Consider the following 25219-nt stretch of genomic DNA (forward strand, 5'->3'; position numbering starts at 1 on the left):
TTTTTTTTTTTTTTTTTTTTTTTTTTTTTTTTTGTGTAATTAGCACTCAGTAAATTACTTTATTTCAGTTTTGTTTAATTGAGGTAATGATGTCTGCAGAGGAACATGATACCAAGGGGTTGGCTTTTTTTTTCCTACTCTCAAGGGGCTCTCAAGAGTTTCAGACTAGAAACTCAAAGCTATAAGGAGTGCATCAAGAGCTGTCTCGACATCTTTTAAAGAGCCTTTCACTTCATTGCTGCATAAAGGTGAACCTAAGCAGTACAGAAGACAGCTGGAACAGAAGCAGATAGAGCCGAGCTGCCAGAGGGAGCGTGGCTTGCAGGCTGACCCCTCTGTGTAAGTGAGTGTGTGTTTTTTCCTTGCTGAGAGGGCAAGACTGCTACATTAATGAGCCATCTGCCTTGCTGGGACACAGTTTTGAGAACAACATGCCTTCCTTTTCATGCTCTGCCCTCTAAAAAACGTAGCTCTACCTTTCCCTATGACACGACACTCCGTCATATCAAAGGATAAAGAAATCAGTGATGAAGAGAGAATTAGGGAAATGAGGGGAGTTACAGGACAGAGAGCTTCATTAGAAGGATAAAAAAAAATCAGGGAAGAGGAAGATTTAATGAGGCTCCTGTTTATTACTTTTGCTAATTTAGGAAGTCTTGCTGCTGGCTGTGGCACTGGAAGGTTAAATTGTACAGATACTTTCAAAATTAATATTGCAGTGAGTCAGAATACAGGACTTTAGTATTCACTTGCATTTAATGGGTATGTCTCAGCCTCAGACTGTGGCCATGTTATGTTTCAAAAGCCAAGGCCCTTTCAGAGGTAAACTGCTTGTCCCTTTCTACAGCAGATTGGTCTAGATTAAGGCTGCTCTGCTCTGAGTACCCTCATTTGCATGTTGTAATAGACTTTTGTCCTTTTTTTCCCCCAGTTTCCTATGAGTCCTGTTTCTGCCTGAACACTCTAGTTCTGAGCTTCACAACTGTTTGTGGGGCAGAAAGGTCTAACACCAATCACCTTCTAAAAGATGTACCTTAACTGCACTTAGTGGATCCTTTGGAATTCTTACCACAGCTGTGCAGTGTCTGTACCTGCTCTGAACACAGACAGTGCTGGACATGGGTGTCCCATGCTGGCAAGTCAGAGTCAGCAGAGAGCACCATGGGCTGTAGGTGCAGAGTGGATGTATTATCTGGTGACTGATGTTGGAGGTGCTGTCAGAGTGGTTCTGTCTTGGCACGACAGAAATTCTACTGAACTTCTTTCTTCACCTCATGTAGCTTCATTTTTTCCCCCCTGGCTTTTCATTTATGAATTGGTCCATCCAAAAATTAACATTTTTAGTGCTATGTTCCCCAGCTAGGATTATAATGTTTCATTTTTATCATGCGGTGTTTCCTTTTATTGTCACAGGCAGTTTTATGAATAAAATTCCATGGCTACACTAGTGGTTGGTGCATTTTCCTTCATTATTGTCTTATTTTTAACATCTCCATTTTTACAGCTGGAAAATGGCAATTACATAACTTTCCCTCTATGTGACATATAAAGATCAAGAAGTTAATATTTATCAAAAATTTGTGGATAGTAGGATTATGCAGTGGACATTCAGGAGCCAGCATTAGATACATGTTTTTGACAGATGTGGATTTTTTTTATAGTTCTCTAAGTTCCTTGTGATTATCTCCATGGATTCTAGGAATTATTAGCAGTGATCTTTGTTTCTGGGATTTAACTTCTAGGGTAAGCCAATATTTTAGCCTTAAGGCTGTCCAATGTTTATAGTTACTGTACTCATGGTTCTGTTTTTCAGATGATTTTATGTGGCACTACCTGTAATGTAGATGCTGGTAGACTGCCATTAATATCCCAATATATGGAATTTAATTAATTTTCCATAAAGACTTTATGGCACTGACACCAGACCAGTCAAATCCTACTCCCTGTGCCTGACAAACTGTGTGGCCCAGGGCCACAGCTGCCCTCCTGTGGTCTCTTGACCAGTGCTGCATGACAATGGGATTTCAGTTTGGGTGAGACGCTGACCTGTGGTGCAGCACCTGGCAAATGTGTCCTTCTCATCTGCAGCCTGGTGCCAAAGACATCCTGCATTACTGTGGGACCCAGACTGCAGGTGAGCCTGTCCTGCCTGACATGGGCCAAGAGGAGATGGAGTCTTTGCCAGATGAGCTGGCTCATGAAAAGATGAAGGGTTGATAAAAGAGAGATGGATGTGCTCTACTGGCTGCATTGATAGAGTTCATGGGAGGCAATTTCAGCTATTAGACACTCACTGAAAGCTAAGGTTTTCTTTTTCAATACAGATTGTTCTTGCTCCTGTTTGCTGTTATTGATACACTAGATAGTGCTTTGTGATAACAATATCATCAGGGACAGCCATGCCATGCCAAGAAAGATTTTTTAATATGATCTATCACAAGAGCACAAAAATATGGAAGCAGCTGAGTCATTTGAACAAAACTAACTTTTGCAGGGTTACAGGTCTAGAATAAAAGCTGTGCTTTGAAATTCTTGCATCCAATGGAAGCTCTTTCCTGAGTTTTCCAGCCAAGTAGCTGGGAGTGTGACATCATGCTTCTCAGCAGATATTATTAACTCAATTAAGTTAAAGAGATATAAAGTAAATTACTGCATCCTAATTATACAAAAAATGGATAAACAAGCAACAAAAAACAATTATATAATTCACTCTGAAATTAAGAAGTTTGAACCACTAACAATTTAAATCAAGGAAACAGCAATAAAATCAGTGTAATGTTACTAATTACATAATTTCATCTTCTGAAGTCAAATACATAAATTTTTGTTGACTTGGTATATTTTGGCATTTATAAGTGTGGAAATGGAACATGAATGGGTTTGTCTTAGACAGCAATGCCGAGATCTGCAACATCTTCTGCAGAGTGAGAAGCTGAGCCTGTAGTGATGGGGAACAATAGGCTTACAAGGAAGGCTGGTAGGCTGTGCCCAGGTAGGAAACTGGAACTTGGCATCTTGCATTGTTACAATTGTATGAACACAACAATTGTAATTGTTACATACAAATTCTAATGTACTGATTATAATGTCCCTTCCCACATAAAAGAACCTCTAAATAGACCTTAGAAAATCACTTGCGTTTTTTTAAGAGTAAGAAGCTGAGCTTGCAGTCATGGAAGAAATGCAAGGGTGTGTAATAACCAGTGCCCACAATGACCCCAGGTTTTCTAACAAAATCAGCTGTCAAAAGATCTGACCCATCCAAATGCAAGCTCTGGAAATGCACCCTTCTACACCATTGCCTCATACCAATCAATAACAATTCAATCTTGGCAGAATTCAGTCAGAGTCTATAATAAGCCACCTAAAACTGAACTTTTGTCAAAGAATTAGACATATAGAGGATTGCTGAACTAGTACCTGATGGGAAAAAAATGTTGCCACAGTTTAGTACAGTGAGACAAATTCAGGTGTTGCTCAGTGACAACTCCTTAAAAATCTAGAATTATACTGGAAATATTTTAAATATCGAAACATAAATTAAGGTTGACAGCTTCTGCTTTGATCCTAGAAGAAACTGAGGAAAGTGAAAATATGGTTGTACTTATCATTTCCCATTGGTCAGAAATCTGCTTGACCCATGTCTTGATTCAGAATAAAAGATAGATTTCACTCCCAAGCATTTCATTTGTTTAAAGCTCCAATTACTCCTGAATGAAGAAGAACTGCATTTTCTTTTTACAGGAACAGAGGAGGGAAAGGTATTGCAACATCAGAGGAAACCAGAGGAATGTTTTCCTCTCTTTTTTCATTTTTTCCATTGCAGAACTCAGAATGTTCTTACTCTTGGATGCCTATATTAAAATGCTTTCCACTGAATTACTATTTCATCTTTTTATTCTAATCTGAGGGCAAACATAGGGATTATCAAGTGTTTTGCCACTAATTGTGTATATAGCGTGACATAGTACAGAAGAGGAAATGTTCCCTTTCATAATGGTGGTACTCTGAGTAGACATTTTATTATTAGCTATCTGTCAATGCAAAAAAAAAATAGTGAAATACTTTTTATTGCCTAAGCAGTAAAGCAAAAAACCACCTCATTTTATATACTGTACAAGAAGCACCCTAACAATAAGAGTAATCCTTTGCTACTTAGAAATTTGGTTAGAGGGAGGTGCCTGGAGAGTATGACTTCTGGAGCTTGCGGATGCTTTTAGGACAGGGCTGGAAGGACGGCAGAGATGGGCTCATTATTCAGGAGCCTGCTGCCTGGCTAAGTGCACTGTTACAGATTGCTGCCGTGGATGTGCTGTGGAGCAGCTCTCACTACCCAGGGAGATGAAACGGGGCCCATTAGGGAAACAAGAAAATGTGAGGTAATGACTGGTTAATACCCTTGGGCGTGAGGGTAGAAGGTATGTGCTCTTGAACCATGCCTGTCAGTGAGTGAAGAGGTAATTTCCATGTTCTCTTGGACTGGTGTCCAAGGAAACCATTTCGGATTGATAGGGGTAATCAAATGTTACTTTAATTTGCGGGCTGCATGCACATTTGTAAGTCATCGGCCATTTTACCCCCATTGTGTTACTCCCAAGGCACTCCTGTCCCAGAGTGTCTCACTAGCATCTCCTCCTGCCTGCATCTTTCTTTACCTCCTGCCGCTGACATCTTTCCTGCCAGCTGTGTCTTTTCCGCAAGGTAATTCTCTTCACTGCTGACTGTGGTCCTGGGGGATTCCAGGGCTGTCAGCCACACTTCCACCTTCTGCAGTGCTGTCTCCTTTCCTTGCATGTTTTCCTTCCTTTGCTTCTCTCTTGCCACCACTGCCTTCTGTTTCTATCCTAATCTGGACATCACTGCACCCTGTGAAAAGGGGAAAGGTTCAGCCCCAGTTAAGAATCATAGAAAGGGACTGTAACAGTTAAAAATCACTCTGGGAAGAATATCTTCTGAATGAGAAAGCCAGAGATTAAGGTTTTAACTACTCAAAGAGGACAAAATTGCATTTGTGGTTATAAATAGACTTCAAAAGGAAATACAATCTTTTTTTCTTTTAATGAAGAATAAAATACTTGGCTCTGTATGTAATACTGAAAATCAACGTATTTCTTAGTTCTTGAGCCTGTAACTTCTGTTTATTGGTGACAGCATCTAGCAGTCTACAGCTGCCTTTGACAGAGTGTAGTATGAACCAGTATTCACCCCATATGTTTTCTCTGCTTAACATATAGAAAAAGCACAAAAAATATCAAAGATAGTTAAACATTGGTACAGACTTGCTGAGACATAATGGATTCTTCTGTACTGTCAGTTCTCTTGAGGGTCCCTTCTTGCTGCCACCTGGGCATATAATTCAGGTACATCACCTGACTGCATCCTCACTTTCTGTAATTTTTTCATATGATAAAACCTGTGGGAAAAAAGTGCCCCATTAAGTGCACATGAATACTGTGTTTATATTGTTACCCAAGAGCACTGTGAATTAAGAATCTTTCTAGCTTTCCTTTGATGATATCAATGCAGTTTGTAAATATGAATTCAAGAGCATGAGGCAGTCCCCTGAAGATAACAAACAGCTGTGCCATGTATGCTGGTAGCTCAGTGTACACTGCTACGATCAGTGCATCAAACGGCTTCGTTCCAAACACATCGGGTATGTCATGGATGCAGCGTGCCTCTTACAGTTTGCTTTTAATTTACCCTTTTACTAACTGTATTATCTTCCCAGTAGAGCTATTTATCAGGGTGGCGATTAAGTAGCGTCTACTTTACATTATGTCTTTTGAAAAATATCTAAATTAGGATGATCTAAAACTCCAACAAATTATGGGTACTTCAGTTGCTTCTGTTTGTGCTCCATGGGCAGCAATTTACCCAGTGTTTTTCCAATTCAGCTAAATGGGAGACAGCTGGGGGTTAGCAAGACTCATCTTACCAAATCATAGATATTTTAAACAGCTGGCAATAAACTGTAATTTATATCTATAACGTAAAATATTTATCCAGAAGAAGTACCTTTAGAATATACTTGAAAGCAGCATCTGAGCTGACATGAAGGAGAGCTTTGTATCTTATTGCCATGGGCTAGGGCTTCAATTTATAATTAATTTATATGCTGTTCCTCTGAAATGCTGTAACTTTTATTATTAATCAATTTAAATTGAAAGAAGTAGTAGTTCTAAGAATTAAAACCAGACTTCCTTCAGTAATTGAATTCATCAGACTAGTTTCATAAGCAGTAAATGCGACTGAGCTCTGCGATGAGAACATCAGTGAATCTAAATCCATGGTACAACGGGAGCGTCACAAAGTCTGTACTTCACTCGTAGTCTTTTCTAAACTCTTATCAGTGGTGCTCTGAAGGGGCTAAACAAATGAGTTTTCAGTGCCCTGACAGTTATGATGGTTCTTAATAATCTTGACTTCACTTTTTCCCACTTCTGAATGTTGAAAGTTTTAAATGTACTTCCTTTAGAAATTTCTTTCCTCTCTATTCTCCAAAACCTGGAGATATCCCCTTAAAACAGAGGCACTGCTACAAGACTTCAAAATCACTCTTTTTCTGCTCTTCATTAATTCTTGTAACTTGTTGTCGTATCTTTACTATTATTATTATTATTATTATTATTATTATTATTATTATTATTATTACTACTACTATTATTACTATTATTACTATTATTACTATTAATAATTATTTTATCCCTTAATTTGAAGATTTGGCAGTAGGATCCATGATATATACATAATGCAAGCTGTTTTAAGTGACCAGAACATCTGAGGGACCACTTTGTCTCAGTGACATTGAATAAAATCAAGATAATTTCCTAATGTTCCAAGTGGCGTTACAGCCAACTTTTTAATATTGTTATGTTTTTTCTCATGCAATAACATCAGATGTTTGTTCAGGTGGGATGGAATTCTGTTGGTGGAGTTTGGCACTCCATGTAAAGCCTGAGGAAATAAAGCAATAGAAGCAGACCTTCAGTGGAATTTGCATTCTTTCCTTCTTTGCTCTCTGAGGAGAAGGTTAGTAACTGCTATAACCTGTTAATTTCAAACACTTGCTTGGTAAAGTTTAGCTGTACTATTGGTGTGGTACTCACCAAAGAGCTGAGTTTCTTTGGTAGCTAAATGCACGTGGCAGACAATGTTTAAAGTCTCATCTGCTTGTGACTCCATCGAGGATGACTGAATATCTGCACTATGGCAATACTGTGGCAGAGATTAGAAATTAGTAAATAAATGCATTTGGTGTTTTGTTTGGGGCACTTGGCATTCAGTCTGATGTTCTGGAGCTCTAATACAGGCTTAACCATCTGATAAGTAAGACACTACTGAGTAGCACTATTGAGTAGTGCTTTTTGAGCTAGCCCAGTCTTCAAATTAACTGGATTGCTCTTTTTCACTTTGGAGTTACTTTAAATAATGATTTTGCCCTGTGACATCTTTCTCTACTAAATTTCACTTAAAATTTTAGCCTTCTCTTTTGTTCAGTATTTTCTACTGTAAATTTAGAACATGGTATTAGGTGGCAAAAAATGCACATATGCTGCTTAGGCTGAATTTCAAGGTTCTATGACCAGTGTTTTTATTCTTAACACCTTAGCAACTTTCTGAAATATTTAAATATTTTCTTAATGACACAAAAAATCTTTATTATTATTATAAATTATAAATTCTTATTTTATTGATTTAAACAATGACTTATAATTTTAGCATACCTTTGTTTATCTGAATTATCCACTGGGAGATCTTTTTGTGGTCCAGAAACAACAAAGATGAAACAGCAACATAGGGATTAGCTACATAATGGGTAAAATGCTGTGACCCAGCTTATTAAGATATTTGTCTGTCTTCTGTTATCTTTCTCTACCTCTGGTTTCTGGTTTTTGTGGTATGTTTTGTTTTCTCCCAAGTGTTACAAAGTATTTTTGTTGTTTGTTTGTCTTTGTTTATTTGTTTATGTTTTGAGGCTTTTGTTTGTTTTGTTTTACCAGAAGTACCAGAAATAATGTGAATAATAGAAGTAGAGGTCTTGGGGTTTGGCAAGCTCTGGTTATAATAAGTCTCCCTGGCACTCATTTGACTATGAAGTCTAGAAACTCTTCATTGAAACTGTGTAAGTTCTACAGCATGCAGCACTAAGTGAGAAACAAAGATGTGGTAACACAAATACTGGTTTTCTTAGAAGGTGATACATGACTCAGTGATTTTTGGAGCTTCTGTATTCATCTGTGCTGCACATTAGCTAAAGCAATGTTGCATTCTGTTGGTTATTTTGCTTCACCCCTGAAGCCCCTCTCCTGCACTCCTGCTTTTCAAGATCTAGTAAACATAGTCTTGTGGTTCCTTTCTCAATTCTCCATATATTCTGTAGCATTTCTGCCCAGGAAAGGGCACATTTACAGCATAAAAGAAAAGTCAGCCCTGTCAGCTCTGACTGAAAATTGCATCACAGTGAAGCTCTCTTGTGAAGGGATTTATGATGGTTTTTGCACTGCAACAGCAATGACAACTGTAGTCTCAAGTTTTACTGATGTGATTTCTTTGTAAATAAATTTAGGAATCTGGTTTCTTTGCAAAATTCTCTTGCTTTAGGTGAAAATACATATGTAAATATATAATCCTATTTTCTCCATACATTTTCATTGTGATTTGGTTTTGGTAAGGTGTAAGCTGGAGACAACAGGTAAACATACCCAAATGGATTAATCTGTAAATGTTGCACAGTAAAATTCTTATAAAACTGTCTATTCCCAGTACATTCTAGTGTCTGCATCCCTGTTACCATGATAGAACATAATCACTTAGTTAAAAACTTTGATACTTTGGGCTTTTTAATTTTATTCTATGTATCCAGAATGAAAATTTAATATGCCTTGTAATCAATACTGGAGTTGAATTTAGGACTCTGATACTTAAAATATTTACTTGAAGAAGCAGAGATGCATCAGCTTATTCACAGGAAGCTATGAATAAGCTAATGAAAGAGGAGTACCCTATAGCCACTATTTATGTGGTAACAACTGCAGACTTGAAAAGCAAATGCTAATAGCATCTTCTGCATTAGTTATGCAACAAAACAATACTTTAAAATGCACATTTAAAATTTAATTTACTAATATGCTAAATTTTGCGAGTTTCTAATCTTTGTTTTATTTATAAATCTCAAAAAAATCAGCATCCATGGCATTGTGAATTCTAGATAATGAAGGAAGTGTCAAATGTGATAAAATAAATTAGTGTCCAAACTAGAAGCACATAAAAGTAGAGCTGTGCAAAATGTCCCTAAGCTATTTCTGCTTCCCATAGGTGGCTTCTGTAAAAACAGAATTTTGTATTTGTCTTAATTTTTCTGCTCTTGATGAATCACTTGCACATTTCCTTTACACTTCAATCCATAACTGCTGATGCTTCTTTGGGTGATTTAAGCCCATGAAAAGATGGAATTGAAAGACTCCATCTACATCATAATGCCAAGAAAAAGGAAAAATGTGGATAAAATCTTCAAATGAAAAACAAGAAAGAGAACGCATATCTGAAAATTCCCTAAATGGACTTTCTATGCAGAAAAATGCTAAAATTTAGGCATGTTCCCCCATCAGCCAGGAAGAAAGTGAATGGAGTTCATTCAGTATTTTTTCATTTTTCTTGGATTGGTAATTTTACAGTTTCAGTATAAAGGATCTCCATTTGATATAGTTAAAAAGCTAGTCAAGGCTACTGCCACAAGAAATTTAGGAGTGAATTAATTTCCTACAACAATGCTATCACTGAAGCTGCAATCTGTCAGCTGCCTCTCAGGACTGTTTAGTCCCCAGACTGCAATATTTCAGTATGTTCTTAATTTGTTCCAGAAAAAGAGAAATTAAATAATATTTTTGTTTGTTTTTCTACATTTTTTGCTTCTAAGGATAATTTTTTTCTCATTTCACAATCTGTAAATGCTAGTCCCCAAGCATGCCCAGAAAGGCAATATCTATATCTATATATATAGATTTAATCCAACTACTAGAATATCTGCTACAAAGTGCTGCTGATCCACCTATGAAGTGCTAGGTTATGGAGGGCTGCTCTCTTTTCCTGCTTCTGACTAGGTCTGATCATTGGGAATACCGTACAGCCCTGGTGGCTGAGAACAGAACTTCTACTTTTTACAAAAAAAAAAAAGGTTTTCTCACTCCTTTTGAAGGCTTTCTTCCATTACATTGATTTTCAAAATAATAATTGAAACCCCTGACTGGTCAAGTGATCTTGTAAAGCTTTTCTAAAATAAAGCAATTTTGGTTTTGGTAATATTTTCCTATTTTAATAATATATTGTTAAACTTCTAATTTCTGTCTGGCTGGTATTATGCAACACATTGTCCTTTCATTTTTATTATTTGATGTTTATGCTTGCTAGTTAATACCAAAGTATGGGAGGGGAGGATTTTAAAAAAGTTGAGCTGTTTTTAAATAATTCCCTCCAACTATAGTTTCTTGAGAAAGCCTTCAGCTTAGCTTACACAAACCAACTTTTCTGTCTTCATTGTGAATCAGAATGTGAAAATAAACCTGTCTTCTGCTGAAAAAATATATGGCTTTAGGAATCAAGGCATTAATTGGGCAATTTAATTAAAATTTGTAACATATTTAAATCTCTTAATTATCATTGGAAAGAATATTGTAGTCATTAGTTAGTTGTCTCTTTTCTGATTTCAGAATTCAGTTCTGAGGATTGTCTGGGGATATCTGTTCTCAGCTCCTTTCTCATAATGCTACTTAGTCCTGTGTTACTATATGCTTTAGTAAAAAAATTTGCTTTGGTTTACTGAAGTTCTGGTGTTGCAAAAATAATGGCTATCTTTCCTTCAGATTTTTTATCTGAAAATGAATGACTAGATGGTATATACTTAATTTCTGAAGTAATAGCAATCTTTTTCTTACTAGCTAGAAGCAAAGGAACATTAATAATACCTACAGAGTATAGGTGTGAAAAAATTCCCCAGTTTTGGGTGTTTATAAATAAAAACTTTTAATTTTGTCACTTGAGATGGTCTCTAATCTTGTTTTGAAGTAATATGAGCTCAAATTTTATTGCTATAATAGTGGTTGTGGTTCTGAGTTTCAGAGGTCTGCCTTCATCACCATTGCCATCCCTTCCAGCCAGCCATAGCAGATTGCCATGTGTGCCCTGCAAATGCTTCCCATCCAAATTGCAAACAAGTGATAGCCAATGTGGCACCCCAGAAAAAGATACTCAAACCATGGAACAGGTAAAACTGCTGCTCATGAAAAGCTGTCAAATGAACTGCAAGAGTCCATTCTATGTCAGAACAAGCAGCATAACAATTCAGCTGGGTGACAGATTTGGATACCAGCTCGTATTGTTGTTTCTCAAATTGTTTAACATAAAGAAGACATTTCTGCATTTCTCTGACTGCAGCTGTTTCCCATCAGCCCTTTGCTTTCTGTATCTGCCCATTCAGTGTGGACAGGGCACGGTGGGTGGCAGGAGCTGAAGGGCTGAGGGTGGCACTGGGGAGGGAGAGGCAGGGTGAGGGACTGTGCCCCAGCTCTGCTGCCTGAGCTGGTGACAAGGCAGTGCTACCAGGGTGGTGTGTAGCCCTTCATTGCCCATCTCTAGCAGGAACTTGGCCCTGCCTAAGCTGAAACAGATTGGATTAAACTATTGGATTTTTTACTTTCCCGGGGAAGTAATCAGGCAGAAACCATTCTTGTGCCTGCTCCCCCACTTACATCAGGCCAGGGCCTTGGCCTTGTGGGAGAGGCACTGTGTGAAAGAGGGTATTTGCTCTTGGCTTTGGAGGATCTTCCTCTTGCACACTAAAGGGACAATTGTACAGTTCTGTGTAGACCAGTTTTTAAAATTTGTTGTTGGCTTAATGTAAACACATGTTGGAGATACTCAGATGTGAATGAGAAATTTCCCCACCCACATACAGCTTCACAACTGGCTGTGTAGCCCAGAGGCCTAATGTGTCTTAAACTGCAGAAGTTCTGTAACAATCATTATTCTGTGTCAGGACAAAATTACCTTGTAGGAGCATTGCATAATGTCTGGTATATTAATCATTAGAGATATTTTTGCAGCACTCAATTATATTAGGAAGGCTGGGTTATGTTCTGATCATTCTAATGGTCACATGTAAAGTACTGAAGCCTCCATTATTTTATAATAAGTAACGCATATCCGACAGAATAATACATTATGCACATCCTCTCCTATATGACTCTAAAGGTCAGCTAGTAACTTGAATATTTTTGTCCTCCAGAACATTTCACTTTAAGGGTTCATTAGAAAGAATGTCTTTCTCCTTTCAATATGTTCTAACAGCAGGCTATCACAGTACCAAGTTTGACTATTTTATTTTCTACAAAGTAAAATTGCGTGAGCCATGGCCATTGCACACATTCACTTACAGTTATTAATTTAAAAGCATTGCAGGATCAAACGAAGCCAGCTTTTACTGGAAGGTATGACAAAAGTAACAGCCCAAATGCTGCAATTTACTTTGGGTAGATGTTTCAAATTCAAATGTAATAACAGGCACCAACAGACACTGCCCTAATTTATGGATTCTGGCATTGCCAACAGGTGCTTAGTTCTTAGACTGATTGCTGTTTCTTTAAAAAAATGTACAAGTAGACCTTTATTTTTGAAGTGTGGAACCCTGCAGTAAGCCTTAGTGATTGTCAAAAGCTGTATCTCATTTCAAACACAGCAAACTCTTGTATTTAGCAGTGGAAAATATTTTTTCCAAAGCTATTGACTTCAAGTTTAAATATCTTACCCTGTTTGAATTCTCAGGAATGCATGCTCATTTTCACAAGCAGTTTAATTTCTGTGCTATTTTAATTACTATCCTATTCAGAAAACACGTGCAGAAGTGAGGAGAAGAGTCATGTTTTGCCTGTGCAGTGATTGCATGTGCATTGCATCTGTGAGCCACAGATTTGCCCAAAACAGCTGATGGGAACCATGCACATGAGGTCTAATTATGTTTAAAGAATCAGCTTCACTTTGAACATAAAAGTGATACCAATATACTCAAAAAGGTAATCTCATTGTTACAATCTTGCTCCAGAAAGGTGCTACTGGAAAATTGAAGCAGAACGTAAAGTCTGTACCTTAACAGGCCAGCCTTGTAAGTTGAATAAAAATGTAGGATAAGACCCAATATAGTTTTCTCTCAGTAGGAGAAGCGCCTCTGACCTTTGCTTTCTCAAATGTTTAGTGTATAGGTCTGAAGTGGCTGTTTCAAATGCTATACACTTTCTCCGTTGCTGTTGAGAAGCTCCTATTTGATAGAGCTGAATTATTGTGATGGGTTAGTCTGGCAGAAAACTGTCTGGAGGATTTTGTGATAGCTTTGGGGCCAGACCCTAATCAACAGGCCATATGTTTAGATCCTTCTCTAACAGATGACTGTGCGTGCACGCTCCCAGGTGCAATGTCATTGGGATTGTATTTGCAAACATAAACTAGTGACATTCAATTATGTTCATAGGCAACGTTGTAAAAGCCACAGAGGAAGTAATTTACAACACTAGCACAGTATGCAATTCTTTGCTTATAATCAATTTTTCATTATATAGGAATATGGTATACTATGCTCATATTTGTTTTTCTAATTTGTTGAAAGAGCTGATAATGTGTAAAGTTTGTCCCTTTCAAGCAACTGACATTTGAGAAAATAGAAGGCCAAAAGAAATTGCTAATAAAGCAATATCAATATGTTTTTATGAAGTTTTAATTAGAAACAAAACCCCAAACCAGCAGTGTTTGGGCCAGTTCCTGAGATGCATCTTACTCCTTTTTTTTCTGTTGGAGCATGTATTGTGCTGCCAAAGTGAAGTGGAGCCTGCATGCACCACACAACCCATTACAGATTTGCTCTGGCTAGAGTTTGCTCCTTCTTTCTATCTGCTTCATTTTTTTTTCCTGAGATAAAAAATATAATGCCAGTTTTTGGTGATGATTATTCTATTGAAATTAGCAAACAATTTTTTTTTTTTTTGTGGGCTTAGCAGATATTTAGCAGGTGGGATTGTTTCTATAAGCATTCAGATTAGGACCAGTTTCTAGAGACTAATGGCTGAGTGGGCTCCACAGTCTTTTTTCAGCTTAACCTGGTACTAAAGTTTTTTTTTCTTTTAAACATGAAAGGAAGTTTTAGGTACTGACCTTCTGTCTTGGGGGGTATCTGATAATGGAACTTGTATGTTTGTCAAATAAAAAATATTGTCAGCAAGATATTCAGCCATTGTGTAGTTCTTATAACAGAATTAAATAAATTAATAATATAACCAATAAAATTATTAATTTAGTAGGTAGTAAATTTATTCTGATACTCTGACTTTATTTAACAAGTAGGTAGGTTCTCTATGCTCTTTATATTTGGGGGACCCATGAGGCCCCTTAAAGATAATGCTTTCCAAGCATGCATTGTGTACCTTTAAAGAAATAGCTGCTAGGAGAGTCCATCTATCAGCACTGAGGTTCCATTAGGGACCATACTCTGAAAATGACTTCAGCTGTAAGTTTGGAAGTGATATTATACAAGACATAAGATGTTCTAAGGGAGAAGCATTGCATATTGCAATGTTCCACCATAAACGGAACAAAAAGCTACCATGAGCTTGGAAATGGTAGCATGGTCTTGAGAAGCTGATATGCTCATGCAGACTGTGCCTCCATCTTCTCACACATACTGTCTGTTGCTTTTCTACATGGTGAACATTAAGCCCAAGCAAATAAAAATCGAATGAGGAAAAGTGAATCAAGTAATTACTTACAACTAATAAGACCTTTCATATTCTCTTGACAAAATTGTATTAAATATTCTCTCTCCACTCCTACATTTTTCAGAAGATTTGTGTATTAAAACTTGTGCATTTTCACCTGGTGTTATATCTATCATGTAAGATTATTAGATTAATTTTCTAAATTTTTTTTCCAAATTTTACCTTAAACAACCTTTACCATACTTTTCAGTAGCACCAAAATATATTGTTACCCTTTCCTTTTTTTTGTGATGCAGTGGCAGACTGGAGGATTTGAAAGATAGGTGGAAAAATAGTCTCAGGCCTACATAAATACATTATGAAATTTGGGAAAGTTCAGTATAAGGTCTTGCTGTAATGTTAAAAAAGAGAATAAATATATTAATATAAAATAATAGGAACTTATATTTGGCCCTCTATTTATGTCTCTGCATGTTGCTAGCTAGCTATATCATGGGTTTTGTTCTCTGTATGTTATCTTTTTGACTTTTTAAGGGTGAATTTTCTTTTCCAATGAAGAGCATATCATTTATTTAGCAATTCATAGATGCAACAGCAGAACATTGAGAGAATAATGATTTCTAAATATTAATATTGGAAAGCTTTATTGAACTTTCTCTTTTCATTGGAATAATTTTATTTCAAATTACAGGTACAATTTAAGAAAGTTTTTTCTCATTTTGTGAGAATATATTCACATACATGTCTGATTTAATACTCCAGTTGAAAGCAATGGACACAAGTAAATTTTAGTCCTCAGATGACTGAGCTTAATGTGTCAGCATGGAGTGTGTTGTGGTGTCTTGATACTTTGAGTTATGTTCATCCTGGTGATTGAAATTGCTTTCACTGGGACTCAAATGTGAATCAAGTATTAAACATGAACTACACAAAAGATATCTCTTGGAAGAGATATCTTGAAAAGATATCTCTTGTTCTTTACTTCTCTTAAGTTTGTTTATAACCACAAACTGAAAAATGGTTAAAACTAAAACAGCAGAAGTATTTTCTGGGATTCACAGAAACACAAATTAACTGTACACTCCTGTATTTCTAAGTTAGAATAAATTCTCTGTCAGTGTTTAAACAATGGTCATAAAGCTCAGAGTTACCAAAATAAAGCATCATGCCTTGATAAAACATTTGTCTACCCTGCAGCTTCCCAGCGAACAGATGACAACTATTTTTAGCAGAGCTGAGTCTTTATTTTCCACTTTTAGTCAAGAAATTGGACAAGGCCAGGGAAACACAAATTGAAAGCTGAGAGTAATCCAATCCTTACCTTTTCTTCTGAAATCTTGCAAGTTTTTGATTGCCATCTTACAGTATTTGAACTGCTCACTTAGGAAATTAGATGTAGTAGAGCAAATTGAAGGCAGGTGCAGCTACTTATCATGTACAGTCATAGTCACCTCTTTGCTGAAAACATGCAAATCAAATTTGGAAGTAATAGCACTGACTCTACAAACCATGGGATCAGTTAAATGTTTGACAGGGAAGAATATATGTTCATGACATGACTTGCCCCATGTTCCAAGGGCAGCATTGAAACCATAATTCAACTCGTTGGAGCCATAGATCAATGAGAAGATGGTCTCATAAAGAAATTATGTCAAGCAAGGTCATCTTCCTCTTGTCTGACTTCCTGGCCATACAAAAAGCAACTCATAAAATGTTCACTGTACATGCTCTTTGAATGTCTCTTCAATCAAAAGAGATTGATGACTGAAAAAATAATCACAGCAGTTTACTCAATGAATAAATGCTGAATAAATCTTTCTGCTTAGAGGATGACCATGAACAAATAGCAAAGTATTTAAAGTTAGTCTTTATTTGATATTTTCTGAATAATTTTAAGAACAGCAAATCCATTCCTTTCTTAATGCTTCCTATTCTTTATTGATGTTGTACTGAAGATTAGTTGCAAGTGAAATGTGTGTTATTGATTCCCCTTCAGACAAAGTATAACATTTCAAGTCAGGTGGGATTAGCGTACCTTAGCGTTGTGATAGATCTGCTGCTTACAGTGTCCCTCATGCTCCTAGGCAGCTAAACCAGGTTCTCAGGAGTGCTTCATCAGCTGGAAAAACACAGCCTGAGTGTCAGGGAATGCCCCTGCCTTCTGCCCCGGTGCCAGCTGTGCTGCCAGGGCTGGGCAGGGCTGCCCGCTCCGGGCTGTGTGCGCAACACATCTGCTGGGGCAGCTCTTGGGACCTGCCAGGAACACCCAGCCTGTGGGAGAAAACTGCAGACAAACAGCAGAGAAATAGCATTGTGTGTTTCAGATGTGTCTTTTGGCCCATGTACCTTGAGACTCCTTCACAGAAAATGTGTGCAGGCCATGCCTTTGTAACCCCTGCAGAAAGGTTCAAACTTATCTGGTATTCTCTGCACTCCTGAGAGTGTGTACTCCTGTCTCGTCTGATTTTTCATTATAGCAGCTCTGGCCAGAGGGTTTGGGAGTCCAGTTGTATTGTTCCCTCTAAAATAAAGTACTCTTTTATTGGAGAGTTTTATATGTGGGTTTAAAATCAATTTTAATTCCTCATACTTTGTTTTTTTAATGCCTAGAGTGGACACCTGTTGCAGTAAAACTGGGCTTCTGTTTCAGTCTGCCAGAGTAGTGGCCAGGCAGGGCAGAGAGCAGGACCATACCTGGGCGCTGAGGAGGGACCATTTATTTTCTTTCCTCTTCTCTTTAGGCTTTAGTTCTGAATTACCAGCTCAGACTGGTGTGATTTAAAATAATTAAATCTAACTGAATAAAAAAATAATAATGCCATAAAATATTTTCTTTTCTAGCATAATCCACCACTTTTTATCTAGGTATCATAAACTCAAACCCTTCCCTTAGGTTTCTCACAAAATTAGAGGGGCTGCTTCAGCACCCATCTTTACATTTTTGTTATGGAAGAGGTTCCAGTGTCTCCAGTAGGTAAATAATACATGATAAAATCTACTGAAGTTAAAGAACCCTTGACTAGCACTTTTCTTTAAATATTAAACATTATTTTTGAAGTTGTTTGAACTATGTACGGTTTCACACAACAATTTTCCTGTTAGAAGGGAAATATGCCATCCTCAGCCAGTTTTTTGTTTGATGTCCACGAATACTAATACTATGTAGAACCTCTTATTAAGTGTAGTAGTTCAGAATAAACTATATACAAGTTCCATAATTATTAAATTCTGAATGAAGGGAAAGGAAAAACTTTTGAGCTAGAGTTACAAACCTCGTGATTGTTTCTTGTTAATGCAACTCTCAAAATAATCTGGTTTTCTTTTTTTATTCATTGCAAGATAACTTAGGCACCCACAAAATTAGGTGTTTTAAACATAAATAGACAAATCGCCCTTTTAAAATTAGATTTTGAAAGAACAATTCCCTGCTACAAAGCTACATTTGATATTGTTTATGGGACTTGTTGGGCTTTCCCTGTTTTGCTACCTGCTAGTCTATCTCAGCCTGTGAAATTTGAGGATAAGTTCCTCTGGAAAACAGAGTTAGGACAAAGAAAAAATAAGAGCTATAAAGAAACTTTCTGTAAGATATATGGCTTAATAAAATTTCATTTCATTTCAGCAGAGTACTACAGCAAACACATGCTGGGATTCCAACCATCCCCTGTCTCTGAATGCTTCAATGACACAGTCGTTTAACTCAGGGGTTTTATGTGCATCCAGCAGAGGCTGTCTATTATATTGATTTTAGAAATTTCCTATTACAATATTAAATTTCTTTGTCACATGTAAATGGTAGCTTCTTCAGCTATTTCTCAGACAAAATTCTTATTCTTTGAAAACTGGAAAAACTCCAGAACAGAGTTTATTCATTCTTTTGGGGATGGATTCACTATTAGTTTTATTTATAATGAACTTACAGTATTTATGCAATGAGATTTATTGAAAACAGATTAATGTAACAATGGGGATGGGGAAGGGTTGCCATTCTAAATATAACCCAAAGTCTTGGTTGAATGAAGAACATAGTGAAAATTAAGTTATTTTGTCAGATTTTCATAAAATTAGGCTGAGTACTAACTACAGGGATATGGAATACTTGGTTTTGGAAAAAGGAAAGAGGTATTGATTTAACTGATAAGAAGAAAAAGAGCTATTTAATATGAATGTAGATCCACCATCATGGGATATTTTTGTATTTGCATGCATACTGATAGATGTAACAACTCTTAGTGTGTCTCTGTAGGATTAGCTTTACAGTTATGCTTCAGAATGAGTTTGTTCTTCTGAGCTGATTGCTGATCTCACATTTTACAAAAGATTCCTTCCTTATGCCAGTTGTGGGGTGCTCAGATGCTGCTCTGCTCATGCATTGTAAATACATACAGTGCATAGGAGAGGCAAGTAATGGGGTCTGTGTCAAGGCATCCAGTACTAGGGAAATTTGGGTTGACATGCTAAAATCCCAAAGAGAAACAGAATATAAGTCCCAGACTGCACTAGAGTGTGTGTTGCTCTATATCCTGTATACCACCAATAAAATTTTCATCAGTGCTTCTAGGATACAGATAGGTAAAAGCAAAATAGGAAAATCATCATACATGAACTGTCATAAATAGCATGGACTCATTCCCTCACCTACTTTGGCAGGTAAAATTGATATAAAAATGCTTCTGAAATTGGAGTCTTAGGCTGCTGCATGTGTCCTTGTTGCTTAGAAGAGATTATGGAGTAGATGTGCGTAGACCTGCTGGAAATGGAATTAAAACCCAGAAAAGGACATGTTTTGGGATTCTTGTTACAAAAAATCTTGACTTGATTAATGTGTTCTTGCCTTTTAAGCCAACCCCTGAAAATGGTAAATAGGTTGTGCAAGGGAAAAGGCAAACTATTGCACAGAAGAAAATACTCAGCTGGGAAGGAGTCGGAGGGCTGAGTGGGAAAGACGTCTCCTCTGCAATGGAGTTACTCTAGGCTCAGCCAAATAGCTTGGCAGAAGTACATCCACACCACCCAGGTTTTGATATCTCTGTGAAATCAATCCAGCAAAAGAGATGATATTTTGATTCCAGTGCAATAATTAATGCTAACAAGGTTAAGGGAGCACAGATACACCGAATCTTTTCTTGTTTTGTTTTCTTTTAATAGAAGATAATACCAGTTCCCAAGCTGTTGGAACAACCTCCTGTGTCAGTAAAACCAGCTGAGGAAGCGGCCTGTATCATTTGAATTATGAGCAGGACATGAAATGTGTTTGACTGGACTGTCATTACCTGCCCCTGCTGTGTATGTACATTGCTGTAGATTTTCCTTATTTAAACAAAATTTTTAAAATTAGTGTTTCGACAGACAAAGTATGAACAACAAGGTTTGCATCATTCCTGTTCCTTCCCTTTCCTGATTCACCACAGAGAATCAGTGAATTACATGGCAGCAATAGGAAGTAAAACATTTTTGACTAGAAGGAATGGGCACAGGTAAAAAGTTGTAATATGAGTCTCTGCCTTAAGATAAATTTACTGAAAAGACACTGAAAAACTTTATAAGAGAGCATTTAACCTGAAATTAAAGTATGATTAATTTGCGTTATTTTAAGAATAAATTGACTGAAATATTTGTGTAACTTTATTATAGACATTTGAAATTAATCTTTTGCTAAAGCACTTTTAATTCTCCTTTGTTCTCATTATTTTGGCTGCTATCCCCCTCTGTGCCTTGTTGGCCTAGAAATGGCTTGCAATGTCTATTCCTCTTGCTGCTGCTGTTCTGTTGAGTACTACATTTGCTGCCTTACTTGTACAATCTCTTCACAGCTCTTTTCATAACCAGTTCAATTATAGTATGCCCAGATATTTTTTTCTTCAGATTTTCTAATTTTGGAACTTTCAATCCCCAGCCAGTAGAGTAATGAAGACTCCTTGGTCTTGTAACTGATATTCAAAGTGAGAGAGTTAGCTAGTTATTTTATGTATTCACTGTGGGCAGAAACTCATCCCACGCCAAAGGGCTTGCAAAAGGCCCCATCATTCCTAAAGCCCTCAGGGCCTTGTTCGTCGCTTCATTTTATGTCAGCGTAAATCACAGTGGAGAAATACAACTGTGGATCAGTGAATTTAATTCAAGTACTAAATCTTTACTGAGAGGACTTTATGTGGGTCAAGCACAAGGAAAACGGGGAAACAATTTCTACCCTGTGAACCTAAGTCCAAAGAGGGGCATTTCTGCATTACTTGCTACTCTGGACTGCCAGGGACTGTTACATCGTGCCACTTGCATAGAAATTTGAGTCACTACATATTTAATGGAAAATCTCTGACCTATTTCCAGCCTTTAACACTGGGCTATGTTGGTCCTTGAAGACCAGAGAATGAGAAACCTCTTCTGTGGTGCGTAAAGGTGGAGAAGCCTCTTTCCTGCCTAGCCCTCCATTTCATTAATCAAATATCAATGTGAATAGCAAAGTGTATCTTGTGTGTACCCTTAATTAATACCAGCATGCAAACCAGATCTTGGAGTGAGAGGTGACTTTTTAGGTGCACCTCTGGACCACTTCAGCTATTAATAGTAACATTTTAAAATTATTTTGCACAGACTGCAGTAGACAAGAATTTGGTCATATGAAAAGTTGCAGTATTGTCATAGCAACACTGTTTACTGAATGTTCTGATTAAGGCAAATGAGCAGAAAAATAAGTAACAGATCTGTGGATGAGCACTTTAAATAAACCTAAATAAAATAATAAACAGTAATAGAAAATTGAGAAATATGATGAATGTTTTTTGTACTTCTAAAGTGATTCAGAGTGGACTGGCTTTGAACAGATTAAAATGCCTGCAATGTAAGATTGTGATGTGAACTGGAATGAAGGGTTAAAATTTGTTGGTGCCAAGACTTTGCAAGAGGTCTACTGCACTTCTGGGTAGACCTGGCAATATTTTATAAGCTGTATGGAGAGCTGCTACTTTTCCCTAAATATTTTTTGAAGAATATCTTGATAATTTGCATTAAATCATCTGCTGCAGTGGAGAGTGAGCTTCCTAATACAGTTCTAGTTCATGAAACTGTTTCTGAAAGATCAGGACTGAACAATCTGCAGAATACAGATCCCCATGAATAACCAAACAGTGTGTCCTCACAGGGTGCTTTTTACAGCTGCTTGGCACTGTAATTCAACATAAGCTTTCAGGCAAGTGCCAGGTAATGCTCTAAAGGGGAGTATAGGGAGAATTACTAAGCTCCATTTAAAAAAATATCAACAGAAGTAGAAAATCTAGAAATAGCAAAAGCCATATCTGTATAATCAGTCAAGCATAGGATTTAAATCTTTAAAATAGTGGACAGAGAAGAACACTGACAGTTCTATTTAATGAGTTTGTCCTGATGTAAGGACTGTCACAAAATCCATTGAAACCGTGCGGAAAACATGTGAACAAGAGTTCAGTGAACTGAACGAACTAGAATTTAGTTAGCATTCCACTTAGTGTCTGTATGGGAGATGTGGAGGAAGGCATTGTCTGCTGAAAAAAAGAAGGAAGCTCAGAAAGCAGGAGCTGCTAAAATAACATCAGGATTTTGGGATTTCTCAAGAGTCAGGAAGACTCTATGGGGTAGTTTCAAAAATGTATCCCAAAAGATCCTTCAAATTACACTCACTTTCCCTAATTACAAAAGCCAAGTGTAACAACACAATAGATAAATTAGGGCCAATGTTAAAATCTAGGCAAAAATCCCACTGTTAGTTTGGCATGGAAATGAATGACCATCTGTATACTAGCAATAACATGTATTATTTGTTTTAAGGCCAGCAAAGAAACCATTGCATGCAGAATTTAGTTGCCACTTCCTTACATGAAAATGCCACACATACTCGTGTTTAATGTGAAAATCATGAACTATTTTGCCAATTAACACCCTCCTACTTAATCTAAGACAAACATCTGAACATTCTTTATCCAAAGCTGTCCTGCCTAACACTGTGCTGAGAATGCATCAAATAGATAAAAGACTAATTGCAAAATCCTGTTTGGGTGAGACTTAACAATTAAAATCACCAAATAATGCAAAATGTGTGTACACAATCTGCAGTACCCACTAATTGCTGTTAATTCTCCTTTATATTTGATATAATGGAAAATGACTTCCTGTAAGGACAGTCACCACTTTCAGGGCTAATATTTCTTTTTATCTGTTGGTGATACCACTTATTCAGAGTTAAGGTAGACCAGACATTTTTGCTATCTGAGAAAACATATTGGAATGAAGAACCTGTGAAAGGCACATGTAAGTCTGGATATGATGCAGCTCTGAGAGATATAGAAAACCAGGAATTCTTGATACTGATTTTCTCAGAAAATGTTTGTTAAAGTTCATACCACATCTTGGAGATCAATATTGATCCTCTAAATTTAAGGATCTCTTGTGCTGGAGAGGCTGGGACCAGTCACAGTGGTGAGGCAAGAGGACTTCAAAGAGCGCAGCACTTTAGTGCCAGGTCCCAAACTAAACACCTGCAGGGTGTTTAGTTGGGCAGAGGCTCTGCAAGCCCAGGCATGATAATTCCTCCTGCACCTGGGAAGGCCCTGCTCTCATGGTCTTACTAAGCAGCAGTATCAGAGAAAATGTGCATTACTTTTGTAAATCCATAGTTTTGGAGCCCCATGAGTATTATTTCACCTCTGGAAGCAATAACCTAGTGGACTATTTCCATCACCTTTATTAACAAAGTGGTCTTTCAGCCTAATTGCTCTCTCTGTCTTTCTCTCTCTCTCTCACTGCATCTTTTTTTATCAGGAAAGGTGAATTCAGCCCTTACTTAAAGTAGGGTCCTGCACTGCTGTGTATTCACATGGTCTAAAATACTGGGAGATTAAATCATTGAAATTCCTTTTAAACCCCATTGCTCCATAAAATTCGTGTTTATTCAGGTAGCTGGAGGTGTGATATAAAGATGAATATTCAACACTTAAGGGCTTTTGATAATGAGGAGGGGAAGAGGGAGGAGGAGAACCTTCCATCTCCCCTCCTCTGTGGGCAGAGGAAAAATAATCAAAAGAGTAATTATCAGTGCAAACCAACCAGGGCATAACCACAAACAGTCTCCAGTGTGGCTCTGGTGGGAAAGGGTTATGTTTAGAAGTAATTTCCATAATGCAAGTGTGAGCTTTGTTTGCATTGCAAGGGTTCCTGTGCTTTGAGGGTGTTTTAACATGCAACCACTCTGACTGCTGGGATGATAAAAGACTTCTCAACTTCCCCCTTGTCTTTCTTGGTGTGTCAGTAAAGCCTTCACATTTATCAGAAGGAAATCAATTTTCAATGTGGCAAGAATTATTTAAAATTCCAGTCAGCAGTTTAGCAGTACTCTGTTTTTGGCATTATAGAGGGTTTTTCTGTGTCCACATAAAGGATGAAGTGAAACCGCTGTTTAAAATTGAGAAAAATCTTATTTTTTTACAACAGTTAAAGGCTTAGTCTCAATGAATTAGAAAGAGCAGAAAACTTATTTTTCATTCTATTGTCTCACTTGCTTTTACTGCTGCTCCTAATTACTCAGATTGCTGAGCTCTTATTTGATGATAGAAAGATCTGTGACCTTACCAAATGAATTTTTGTTAACTCAAATCATTATCTTTTGACACAAAGTCTGAGGCACATCTGCCATTGTTCACATTCTGGGTCACCCTGCAAACATCTGATTATTATTTGATTAAAAAAAAACATTCCTCCAGTGAATTTTTGACAGAGGCTATGAAGAAAGCTGGACAACACTGTGGAATTTAGCTCCTTTGTAACCACATTTGTTGTGGTAGATTATGGTACTGAAGATGAGCCAATCACTTAAAAAACAAATAAGAAACAATTTAAAGAGTGAGTTTCTATTTTATTAGTAAAAGTAATCTGTTAGAATGTCCCTAAAGATACTTAGTGATTAGTTTTCACTTTGGAAAGCAGCACTTTAATATACTGACTGCTTTTTTCTTGTGAGTGAATACAATAATGGGGGTATTTCCTGATCCTCTTTAAAATAAAAGCAGTTCTTTAAATGTAATTCCTATCAGGTTTAATTAAAATAAAGCCAAAACAAAACACATTATAACCTGCATATGTATTTCTAGAAATCTACTGTATTCTAAAGTAGAACTTATTCCAGGTATCCTTCCCAAGATCCAGTCTCCTCCTTATATTGTTTGGGTATTTGATTTCTTATGCTTTTCTATTTGCCTCCTAAATACACCCTCTACACCCTCTTGATGATTTTATCTCTTCACTTACCTATTTGTGTTAGAATTTTTGTTCCCGAGAGTGTGAATAATGGTAAATTGCAAGATTTGTGTTTCGTATTTCTTGTTCATGAAGTCTTTCACTCCGTGAGCAGAGTATCTGAGACATGTTTTCCATGGAATTTTTGTACATTGTAAACAATAAATAAAGATTTACATGTTATGTGTTCTTTATTTTGAAAG

This window comes from Parus major, chromosome 8 (genome assembly GCF_001522545.3).
Source record: "Parus major isolate Abel chromosome 8, Parus_major1.1, whole genome shotgun sequence".
NCBI lineage: Eukaryota > Metazoa > Chordata > Aves > Passeriformes > Paridae > Parus > Parus major.